The 12,409-nt window shown below is 48.7% G+C and overlaps 1 protein-coding gene across 12 annotated transcripts in view; it reads right to left on the bottom strand.

Moving 5' to 3' along the window:
* The window catches only part of BTRC (beta-transducin repeat containing E3 ubiquitin protein ligase), a 545,063-nt gene that overhangs the window by 105,572 nt on the left and 427,082 nt on the right, over positions 1–12,409 (bottom strand). The window lies entirely within an intron of this gene.

Raw genomic sequence — 12,409 nt, forward strand, 5'->3', positions numbered from 1 at the left:
TCATCTCCCCTCAGTAGTCCTAGAGCTCCTAAATCTCACCCCTAATCCCTGATGGTTTTCAAACCCCACCCCTCCTCCCAGGAAAATTATCCTTCTTCAGTATAAACAGCAGAAGAAGACCAAACGGCCCATCCAGTCTGCCCAGCAAGCTTTCACACTTTTTTTTTTCTCATACTTATCTGTTACTCTTGGCCCTTAGTAACCTTTTGGTTCTATTTCCCTTCCACCCCCGCCATTAATGTAGAGAGCAGTGTTGCCTCCCCTCCTCTGCCTCCTTGGCTAGTAAGGTACAAGCCTCCTTTCTAACCCAGAATCAGCTGGCTATCCTTTGCCTTGGGGGGGGGGGAGGGGGGCAGACTAGCATGTACCACCTGCTCTTCTCTGCTTCCTCAGAAAGGGTGGGGGAGGGTTTGTAATTCAAAAGTGCATCCTTTACTTTGCCTCCTCACAGGACGAAGGGCTGTTTCTCATTCAATCTCTCCCCCTACCGCACATCTTCCTATCCCTTTCCCTCCCCTCATTCACTTTTTCCCTGCATCCTCCAATCACCTCATTTACAGACTACCAACTAGTTTCTCACTCATACCTCACAGACCCTCCAATCCCCTCACTCTACCCCACAATGTTGATCACTCACTGTCTCCCCCTCCACAGAATCCCCCTCCTTCCAACCTCCTCACTCTCCCCCACACATTTCCTTATTCATGTTCTTGCTTTTTCCCCTACCCATTCTGCTTTCCTTTGATCCTTTCATTCACTTTCCCCACCCCCACCATCCCCTTACTCACTTTCTTCCTCTTCCCCTAATGTGATCTCTAACAGCATAGGCAGCAGGGCCCAAGAAACCAGCATGGAAAGCTGCAACCTGACCAGGAAGATGATACATCCAATAGAGCCAGAAGCAGTAGGGCTGACAGGTCTTGTGTCTGACTGGCCATTATCCCTCAGGGCCTCTGTGAAAACGTATTCAATAGGTCTCTGGCCCGGTCCACCTTAAGCCACCCAAAGGAAGAGAATCCTTGTGCTTCCCTTAGCAGGGGGATAAGTAGGCATGCCCAGGAAAGAACAAGGAGGCCTCAGAGAAGAAAAGGAAGCAAAAACAATGAGAAAACTGCTTATGTTTAACTGCTACAACCTTATTTCAAATACTGCTGAGGTAAGCAGGCCTTTTTGCTTGTTTTGAGTTGGAATTAATAAAAATTTGGTAAAGAAATGGTTGGCGTTCAGACTTCTTCCTCCAGCACATTCCCCACACCATGGACTACTCCCACATCTTTACATATGGTGGTAGTGGTGGGATATCTGTTCTAAAGCGCCTGCACAGGCAGGGCCCCATAGGGTCCCATGCCAGAGATAAAAAAAAAAAAATAAAGTGAGACAATTTTGTTTTTCCTGGGGCCTGGCTGCAGCAGCAACCCGGAGTTAAACTACAGAAGGCCAACGGGGGCTTGCCCCACCTGGACAAGAGAGGATGTTATAATCAGTTAGAGCTGGACAGGTTAGGGTTTTTTTCCTTCCTCTCCCTGAGGCAAAAAGGAAAGAATTTTGTTTTGTGCTCTGGAGCAAGGTAGGGCCTTAAAGAAGCTCCTGTAATACCAAAGTGCCCGAAGATGGAATAGATGCAGATAAACTTTTTACATGTATGGCCAAACAGTAATGGTGGCAGCACTAATTCCACCAGCAATACTGCAGCAGTTGTCCCAAACACCAGCGATTGCAGCACAATTATAACAGCAGTTGCAAGCCCAAGCACAGATCACCTGCCAGTTAATACAACAACCGCAAGTTGTAAGAACCACAGGAGCAGGGACTGAGAATAAGTGGGGTCTGCCCCCACTGAGATTGGAAATACAGTTGCTGAAGATGGGATCAGAGGATGATCCAGAGGCCTTTTTGATTACCTTTGTGACAGTGACGAAGGCAATGGCCTGGCCCAGGTCCCAATCGGCCATGTGGTTAGCCCTTTATTTAACTGATGAGGCCCATGCAGCCTAACAGGCTCTTAACCACCAACAAGTCCAAGACTATCAGGAGATCAAGGCTGCCATACTTGATAAACATGAGCTATCCAAGGAGTGATACTGGAAAGATTTTAGGGGCCTAACATATACAACAGGTGAAAGGCCATGAGTTCTGACCAAAAAGTTAAAGCAGAGTCACTTGCTTGTAACTGGTGTTCTCCAAAGACAGCAGGATGTTAGTCCTCACATGGGTGATGTCATCTGATGGAGCCCAGCATGGAAAACTTAAGTCAAAGTTTCTAGAACTATGACTTAACCTCACTGAGCATGTCCACGGCATGCATTATACCAAGCATCCACATAGGGTCCCCTTCAGTCTAATAATTTAGCTACAGAAAATCCATGAAGTGGAGGCCCACCTCTATGGGGAGGTGGACGGGTCTCATGAGGACCGACATCCTGCTGTCCTCAGAGAACATTTGTTACAGGTAAGCAACTCTGCTTTATCCGAAGGCATGCAGGATGGCAGTCCTCACATATGGGTGAAACCCTAGCTACAGTTAGACCCCAACAAAAAAGGGGGCAACAACAAAAACTATGCCATTGAGCACAACCACAACAATATTTTTTGTTGGCAACAGGCCTTTTTATATGTATATACCCTAAGGGAGGCAGGCTGGAACAAAAATGGGCCCTAGGTGGGAACAGAGTTGGTTCTATACCTCAAACAAGTTCCAGAGGACAGACTGACAAAAGCTGCTGTCACGTCAGCCATCTCTTTCTAAACAGGAGTGTGATGTGAATGGAGAGAACTCCAAGTCGCAGCCTTTCAAGATCTCCTTTATGGGGACTGATTGTAAATGAGCCACCAATGCTGCCATGGCCGGAACAGAGCGAGCCTTGACATGGCCCACCAGAGTCAAGCCTGCCCGGCTTGACTTTGGAAATAGAATCTGCCAGCCAACTGGAATATGTCTGTTTGGCAATAGGGATCCCCAACTTGTTCTAATCAAAGGAAACAAAAAGCTGGATAGACTTTCTATGGGTTCCTGTCCATTCCAGATAGAAGTTAAAGGCTCTCTTACAGTCCAAATTGTGCAGAGCTTGTTCACCTTAATGAGAATAAGGCCTGGGGAAAAAGGTTTGAATGACAATTGACTGGTTTAGATGGAATTCCGACATAACCATGGGCAGGAACCTAAGGTGCGTATCAAGAACCCTATCATAAAAAAAACTTAGCGTAAGGTAGATAAGCACTAAGTCCTGAAGCTCACTACTCTGCATACTAAATTAACTGCCACCAAAAACGTGACCTTCCAAGTCAGGTATTTTAGGTCACAGGAATGTAGCAGTTCAAAGGGAGTTTTCAAATGAAGCAGACCCTGCATGAAATATACAACTAAAGGCTGTGCAGAGATGGGCTTACCTTTGACATGGTGATGATATGCACCAATTGCACAAAGGTGAACCCTAACAGAGTTGGTCTTAAAACCAGCTTCCGAGAGGTGTAAAAGGTAGTCAACCATTTATGTGGAGCAAGAAAGGGCCTTGAACTCTCACCACACAGCAAACCTCCTCCACTTCTGTCCATAGGACTCTCTAGTGGAAGGCTGTCTGAAAAGCAGAGTTGCTTACCTGTAACAGGTGTTCTCCAAGGACAGCAGGATGTTAGTCCTCACACATGGGTGACATCATCAGATGGAGCCCAGCACGGAAAACTTTTGTCAAAGTTTCTAGAAACTTTGACAGACACACTGAGCATACCCAGTATGCTGCTAACCACGCGTCCACGCGGGGTCCCTCTTCAGTCTTATAACAGAGTTCTCGAAAAATAAAGTAAAGCGGAAGAAACCCAACTCTGCAGGGTGGCGGGCGGGTTTCGTGAGGACTAACATCTTGCTGTCATTGGAGAACACCTGTTACAGGTAAGCAACTCTGCTTTCTCTAAGGACAAGCATGATGATAGTGCTCACACATGGGTGATTATATAGTTACAGGCTGCTCCCAACATAGGCAGCATAGAACATAAGAACATGCCATACATGGTGCCAACATGCAAAACAATTAGAGCTGCTAGAACCAGGGGAGGAAGCCTGCATCCAAGGATGGAAGAGATGGGTTTTCATGGCTGAAAATGATTACAGAGGACCGACTGACCAAAATGACTGTCATGTTGTCCATCCTTGTCCAGACAATAATGAGAGGCGAACGTGTGGAGGGAGCTTCAGGTTGCCGCCCTGCATATCTCGTGAATGGGGACAGCACACAAGTCAGCCATCAAAACAGACATGGCCTGGACAGAATCAGCCTTGATGTGGCCATCAAGCCACAGACCCGCTTGAGCGTAACAAAAGGAAATACAGTCTGCTAGCCAGTGGGATAAGTCTTTTTAGAGATTGCAACACCCAACCTGTTTTTGTTGAAGAAGACAAAAAGCTGAGTGGACAGACTGTGAGGAGCCATCCGTTCCAGATAAAAGGCCAGAGCCCTTTTATAATCCAGAGTGTGCAGTGCCTGTTCACCCTGTGAGCATGCAGCTTTGGAAAAAAGAGGGCAACATAACGGACTCATTGAGATGGAACTCCGTGACCACCATAGGAAGGAATCTCAGGTGCGTACATAAAACCACCTTATGACAAAATTTTGTATAAGAGGGGTACGACACCAGAGCCTGCAGCTCAGTGAGTCTGTGTGCTGAAGTAACTGCTACCAAGAAGATTACCTTCTAGGATAGGTACTTCAGATTACAAGACCGCAAGGGCTCAAAAGGAGCCTTCATGAGCTGGGACAGGCCCACGTTGAGGTCCCAGGAGACCGCTGGGGCCCCAGTAGGCGGCTTCAGCTACAACAAACCTTGCAAGAAAAGCCACATGAGTGGATGGGTGGAAATTGAAGCACCATCTGACCCCTGATAGTGTGCTCAGATGGCAGTAAGGTAAACTCTCACCGAAGTGGTCTGAAGACCAGAATTGGAGAGGTGCAATAGGTAAGTCCAAAAGCTGCAATGGGGAACAAGAAAAGGGATCCAGACCATGCTCAACACACCACACCAAAAACCTCTTCCACTTGAGATTGTAAGACTTCCTTGTGGACGGTTTCCTGGACTCCAAGAGGACTTGAGACAGAGCTTGGAGGTTGGGGTGGCAAAGCCTGCCTCGGTCCTGAGAGATCAGGTCTAGATCTGTCCCCAACCAGATCGAAGGGCGCGAGGCTAGCTCCTGTAGAAACAGGAACCAGACCCAGTGAGGCCCAAAAGGGTGCGACCAGGATCATGGTGCCTCTGTCCTATTGGAGCTTTTGGAGTGTTTTTGAGATCAGCGGAAGGGGAGGATAAGCGTACTGCAGACCGGTGCCCCAGTGAAGTGAAAAGTCATCCAACACCGATCCCCTGCTTGCCCTTCCCAGTGAGCAGATTCAATCCACTTTCCTGTTTTCTGGGGAAGCAAAGAGATCCATGTCTGGGGTCCCTCACGAGCGAAAGAGGCAGTTCACTACCTCTTGATTCAGGGACTACTTGTGGGGTTGGAAGACCCAACTCAAGGAGTCCGCCAGGACATTGTCCAATCTGGGGAGATTCACAGCTTGGAGGAGAATGCCGTTCTTGAGGGCCCACAACCAGATCAGGACTGCTTCCTGACAAAGGGCGTATGACCCTGTTCCTCCCTGTTTGTTCAGATACCATATTGCCACCTGATTGTAGATCTGAACCAGGACTACTCTGTTGGACAGATAGTCTCTGAATACTCTCAGGGCATAACAGATCGCTCATAACTCCAGGAAATTTATCTGGGACTGCTTCTCCTGCAAGGACCAAAGACCCTGAGAGTGTGGAGGTCTGCAACATAGGGTCCCCAACCCGTGTAAGATGCATCTGTGATGAGGATAAAGGGCATCCCTTGCTCTAGATTGGACAGGGTTTCCCACCAAACGAGGGATTGCTGGAGGGGAGTAGTGATCAGGACATGCCCGAAGATCCTGGGTGGCTTGACACCATTGGGACCGTAATGTCCACTGAGCCCTGCGTATGTGAAGCCGAGCAAACGGGGTAACATGCAGTCGCAGCCATATGCCCCAAGTCATAGAAACTGGAGTGCCGAGACATGAAAGCAACTGGAGACTACCCGAGTCAGAGCAGCAAAGTCTCTGCCCTATCTTGAGGATTCCAGCCTGGCCCCGATAAAGTCCAGTTAATGGCTGGAGATGGGATTTTGGATAGTTGATCAGAAATCCCAGATTTTCCAGGATACAAATGGTGAATTGTAGGGAACACAGCGCTCCCTGCCTGGAGTTGCTCTTGATAAACCAATCGTCAAGATAAGGGAAGACGTGAACCCCTCGCCTCCGAAGATAGGCCCCCACTACCACCAGGCATTTGGTGAAGACTCAAGGTGCTGATGCTAGGCCGAAGGGCAGTACACGGTATTGGTAGTGGTCCTCTTCCACCAGAAATTGTAGGTACCTCCGATCCACTGCAGAAATGGGGATATGGGCGTATACATCTGAGACTGAGGGAGCAGAGCCAGCCCCCAGCCCTGAGGAGGGGAATCAAAGTACCCAACGAGACCATTTTAAACTTTTCTCTGAAAAGAAACCGGTTCAAGGATCTCAGATCTAGAATGGGGCGAAGGCCACCAGTTTTCTTGGGAATCAGGAAATACCTGGGGTAGAACCTGCCTCCTTGTTGGCCTGGTGGGACTGGTTCAACCGCTCGAGCCATTAAGAGGGCGGAGAGCTCTAATCGTAGTATCTGCTGGTTCTCTACGTTTCTCCACCAGGGACATGGAGAAGGAGGTGGAGTTTGTTGGAAATGCAATTTGTATCCCTGCTTTACGACGGACAGGACCCAGTGGTTCGAGGTGACTGCCGTCCATCGATCTGTGAACAGTTACAGGCGGCCCCCCACGGGGGGGGGGGTCGGTCTTCTGGGGCAGGGATGGCTGGCTCAAACTCCCTGGCCTCCAGTCAGAATCCCGCAAGAAGGTTTTGCGATGGGGTGGTTGGTAGTCGGGTTGAACGAGGTTGACGTTCCCTCGGTCTCGCCGGGGCCCATTGAGGTCTCGATCTAGAGGCCGGTGCGTAGTACTTCCATGGTCGATAAAAAGCCATCTCTGATATTGCCTGGGAGGCTTTTTGCTGGAAGGCTGAGTATCTGAAGTTCTGGCTGACAATGGTTGAAGGGTTTCATGATAGCTCTTCAATTGAGCCACTGCCTTGCAAAGGTTCTTGCGCACACAAGGCAGGTCTGACAGACTGTCCTGAAGCTCAGGGCACAAGTCAGAGGTGCATAGCCAAGCCATACAGCGAAACCCCAATGCCCATGGCGGAAACCCTCAAAGCTATCTCAAAAACGTCATACACAGAACGGACCTCGTGTTTATCACAGTCCAGGCCTTGCTGGACTATTTTTTGGATGTTCTCCTGGATTTGCTGTGGAAGACGTTCCACAGCAAATCCAGGAGAACATCCAAAAAATAGTCCAGCAAGGCCTGGACTCCCATTTTCTGGGCTTGTTTTCAGAGATTCCTGGAGTACTGCCCCATATAGCGCTGACAACAAGCAATCCTGGCTGTTAACATTGAACCCTGGAACACTCGGCGACCAAAAGCGTCCAAAGCCCTGTGATCCTGACCCGGGGGTGAGGAGGCATGAGTCCTAAGCCTCTTTGCCTTAAAGGCCAATTCTACTATCACCGACTGATGAGGGAATTGATGGTGCTCAAACCTCGTGGTGGATAGGACCAGATAGACTGCATCCATCTTTCGGTTCACAGCAGGAACAGAGATGGGGTGTTCCCAGAGTTGGGTGACCAATTCCTTAAAGATGTCATGGACTGGAACAGCCACCACCTCCTTAGGAGCATCCAGAAACTGCAGAATTTCCAGCATCTTGTGGCGAGAACCCTGTTCTGTCAAGTGCTGGAATGGCATTGACTCCACCATGGCTTTAACAAATACTGCTAAAGAAAGATCCTCTGGAGTAGATTTTTGCCTCTCCTCTGGTGGAGAGAGTTCCAACAGCAAGTCCTCTGATTCCCCGGTGTAGGAAAAGGACGCTTCACCCTCCCAGAGATCATAGGGGGCTTCCACTTCGCTGTGAACACCCGGAGACGTGGGGCACGGAGCAACCAAAAATCCCTCCCAAAAGATTTGAGAACCCAACCTAACCTCAAAACTTTCAAAAAAGATCTAAAAACGTGGTTGTTTTACAAAGTCTACATTAACATTCAAACTTCACAACATCCTAATACCCAAAGGAACTACCAACCAAATCCACAAAAATAACTTGTCTCCAACCAGCACCAAACAAACCCTCCTCACTCAAAAATGATTTTCTTCTGGACTATAAAAGTAACTTTTTGTTTAATATGTATCCTGTTATACCTTAATTCACAATTGTTAAGAAAATTACACTTTGAATCTTGTAAACCGTTGTGATGGCTTCACCGAATGACGGTATATAAAACTCAACAAATAAATAAATAAACCACCTGGGCCTTAAGGCCTTGAACCAGCGGGCTGCGAAGGCATCAGAGGAACCGACAATGGAACAGAGGGCACAGGTGGGGTCTGGGCCCTGTGAGGGCACTGGCAGATCCCTTGGCTTCGGAAGCGCAGGTGGCATGGATGGCACCGAGGGCATCGACCCCGGAGGCTCCAGAAGAGCCAGAGGTTGTTGGGGCGTCGTGCGCAATGGAGGCGCCGTAAACCCTGAAGGACTCTCCTTATCTGAGGAGTTGCTCACCGGAATGGGAACCGGTGGCGGCAGCAGCGATGCTTCCCTTGGCCACAAAGGGGCTTAGGGCATTGGAGTTGGCTGCGTCAGTAAGACACCGAGCAGTAAGTCCAGTTACTCCAGCAGAGGTGCAAGCACCAATTGAGTCGGCTTGGGCAGCGGTGGTGGTCCCGGTGGAATCAGAAGCTCGATGCTCTGCAGGACCCAGCTGACCATCAACCGCAAGCGCCTCTCTAATTCCTCCTCAAAAGCTGCCTAGGATAGAACAGCAGGAGGTGGAGGCAGCAATGGAATTGGATTGATTCCATTGGCAGTGGTTGGAACCGAACCTTCCACCAACATCGGTAGGGACAGTCGAACATCCTCAAAAGGATCAGAGGGAATCCCTTCCTCTGGATGAGACCACTTGGGGGAGGCACAGAAATGGTTGATCCCTTCCCGTATTCAGACTTTGACAAGGACAAGTGGTGTCTGTGCTCGCCCTGGTCCTTACCTGGGACCGCCAGCAACATCGAGGAACCTGACCAAGAGGATGTGGATCTCGCTCGGCCCCTGTTCCCACCTTGGGATCGAGGAGCGGTAATGGAGGGGAGATGAGTGGGTTAATATCGAGACTCCTTTCCCTTACGAGATAGAAGTCCCGGATGCTGACGACAGATCCAATTTTTTTTTTTTTTTTTTAAGAGCTGAATAGCTTCACATTTTGTCTAATTGTGCCAGACAGCCCTTAGGGATCATCTGGGTGCAAAGATCACAACCACAGATGTCGTGTGATGCCCATAGGCAAAGGACACAAACCTCGTGGGGGTCTGTGATAGACATAGTCTGGGGGCACTGGCGAAAGCTGAGCGATGCCGTCTTGAAAAGCATGCAGTGCACGATCAATGGCTGGTGGCCACTGGGGATGACACAGTCAGGAATCGACCGCGAGTTTGAAAGAAAAACTTACTGAAAGCGAAGAAGGAAAAAGTCCAAAACGCAGAAGGACCCTACGCTGGAAGTGAATTATACCGAAAAAAAAACCACGTGAGCTCCACAACCATGAGGCTTCAGCTTTGTGGAAAAAAAGACTGAAAAGGGACCCCCGCATTGATGCGTGGTTAGTGGCATGCTGGGTATGCTCAGTATGTCTGTCAAAGTTTCTAGAACCTTTGACAAAAGTTTTCCATGCCAGGCTCCAATCTGATGATATCACCCATGTGTGAAGACTACCATCCTGCTTGTCCTTGGAGAAGCCAGGAAAACCTGAGATGCATGCTCTGAAAGGTCAAGGGGTTGCATAATCAACATCCACGTGGTGAGCAAGAGGGACTTGAAGTTGCGATGGCACAACTGCCCTGAACCTGAGAGATGAGATAAGGGAAAACTCCCACTTTGATCAGTTTACGAATGGACATTTCTCGTAGGAGTGGAAATCAGGTCTGTTTGGCCAATGGAGGACTACGAGGATCATGGTCCCCCTGTTTTCCCTGAGCTTCAACAAAGCATTCGCTACCATTGGAATTGTAGGATATGCTTACAGAGGTTGCTGGCCCCAGTGAAGGATGAAATTATCTGAGTCTTACTTGCTGTGCGCCGTGTGTGTGGAGCAGAAGAGTGGGACTTTTCTGTTTCAAGGAGCTGCAAACAGATCCAACTCCGGGGGTACCCCAAGGGCAGAAGATCCGATTCGCAACTGTTTTGTCCAGGGACCATGTGTAGGGGTTTTAAGGACAGACTCAGTCTGTTCGCCAACCTGTTCTCTACACCAGCTAGATAGATGGCCTTGAGCACCATTCCCCGAGAGATGGCCCAAGCCCACAACTGGACCGCCTCGTGACACATGAGGTACGAGCCTGTACCTCCCTGCTTGTTGCTGTAATACATTGTCACTCACTGAGCATGCCCATGGCATGCATTATACTACATATCCACACAGGGTCATTTCAGTCTTTTTTTCCCGCAGAGCCAAATTTTCACAGTTAGGGTCTCATTTCAGCAGGATTTTTTATTTTTCTATTTTTGCAGTTTTCCGTTGTTTCTTTCTTCTCTCTTCACATTTGTCACAGGGTCCCATGGTCTTTCTGATACAATCTCCCTAGGAAGGTTTTTCAAGCGTTTCTTCAGGTTTCCTTTTTAGTTCCCTTCCAGGCAGTGGTGCTGTCAATACCCGGCATGCCCAGCTCCATCGAATGATGTGACCCATGTGTGAGGACTGCCATCCTCCTTGTCCTCATAGAAAGGACAGATGCTGGCAGTGTCTAGCACCCAATAGCAAAACGGGACTAGAAGGAGTGGAGATAGTCATGGTGGAACAGGTTGTAGCAACCCTCCCCTCCAGAGTGCAAGAATGGGTGCAAAGATAGCCAGGTATGAGCCTGAAGGAAGTAGTATTCCTAGCAGAGCATTACTTGAGTGCTGTGGACACAGGCCCCAGGTCATCTCTAGCAAAGAATTCCAGATGGAAAAGGAGAGGGGGGGGGGGGGAGGAGAGACCAGAGGAGCAGGACCGTAACAAGCTCTGTGGCCTAACAGTGGATGAACCCCCTATCCTCCGAAACCCTGATCTCTCACTAGTAGGGCATCAGGATAGAAGGAACAAGCTTATGGAAGTACTGTCACCCCAAGGAGCCTGCTTCAACTGTGGAGAGTGGGGGCTACTTCACCCATGACTGTTACCATGTCAGGGATGAACCTGATGGCCTTCATGGACATTCCTTGCTCAGTTTTGAACTTTTGTGGTCCTGTGGAACTGGATGATTTCCCTATCCAGGCAGTAGTGGATTCAGGCAGCGTAAAGACCCTCATTCGGAGGGAACTGATCAAAAGAATACAGATAAATTATAAGAACACAGTGACTCTCACATGTATTTACAGACTCAGCCACAATATCTAACCAGTCAAGTCTTATTGAAGACCTTTATCGGACAAGTTAAAATAGAAGTACGAGTACTCCCCTGGATTTCATAGCCCATCGACTGGGATGGGACTATCCGGACTTTGGGACTCTCTGGAACCAGCCCAAGACTAGTCCGACTAGCTCTGTTAATGATGAGATATCCTTCCTGGAGGTCTTCCCTTTAGAAAACCCAGACTTGTATATTAGAAACCTGAAGATTCCCAAGCCTCGTAGGCAATGCCAACAAGAAAAACTTAACTACTCGTATCATGTCCCTAAATTAGAGGAGGGTTCCCAAATCCTGCAGGATCCCATAGTAGTTCCCTTATAGTGGGACAGTGAGGGAAACAACAGTAATTTTAGACAGACCCAAAGAGAAGATGAAACCCTTAAATTTGCCCGACAATGTATATAAATGGTAGATGGGGAGTTAGTCCCTGGAGTTGAGAGTTGGAACTCAATGCCCCTCCTCCTTCATAATGAATACGTTTCTAGTATACTGATTAGCAAAGGGGAATATAGAGGGCAAAACCTTTGAACGATTATTAGTGTCTAGTGCTCCAGCAGTCCTGCCGACAAGTACTCTAAATAGCCCACAGCCACCTCCTAGGGGGTGACATAAGGGAAGAGGAAACTCAAGAAAAGATATTGGTCCAATTCTATTGGTCTGGCTTGTACCGGCAAGTCCAGGACTACTGCCAATCCTGCCCTACTTGTCAGTTAACCAAATCTGTGGCAGTTAGAGCAGCTCTCCTTGTGTCAATGCCTATAATAGAAACCCCCTTCAAAAGAATTTCTATGGACTCAGTAGGACCCCTGGAGAAGTCTAGCTGAGGGA

The sequence above is a fragment of the Rhinatrema bivittatum genome, chromosome 7, assembly GCF_901001135.1.
Source record: "Rhinatrema bivittatum chromosome 7, aRhiBiv1.1, whole genome shotgun sequence".
Taxonomy (NCBI): domain Eukaryota; kingdom Metazoa; phylum Chordata; class Amphibia; order Gymnophiona; family Rhinatrematidae; genus Rhinatrema; species Rhinatrema bivittatum.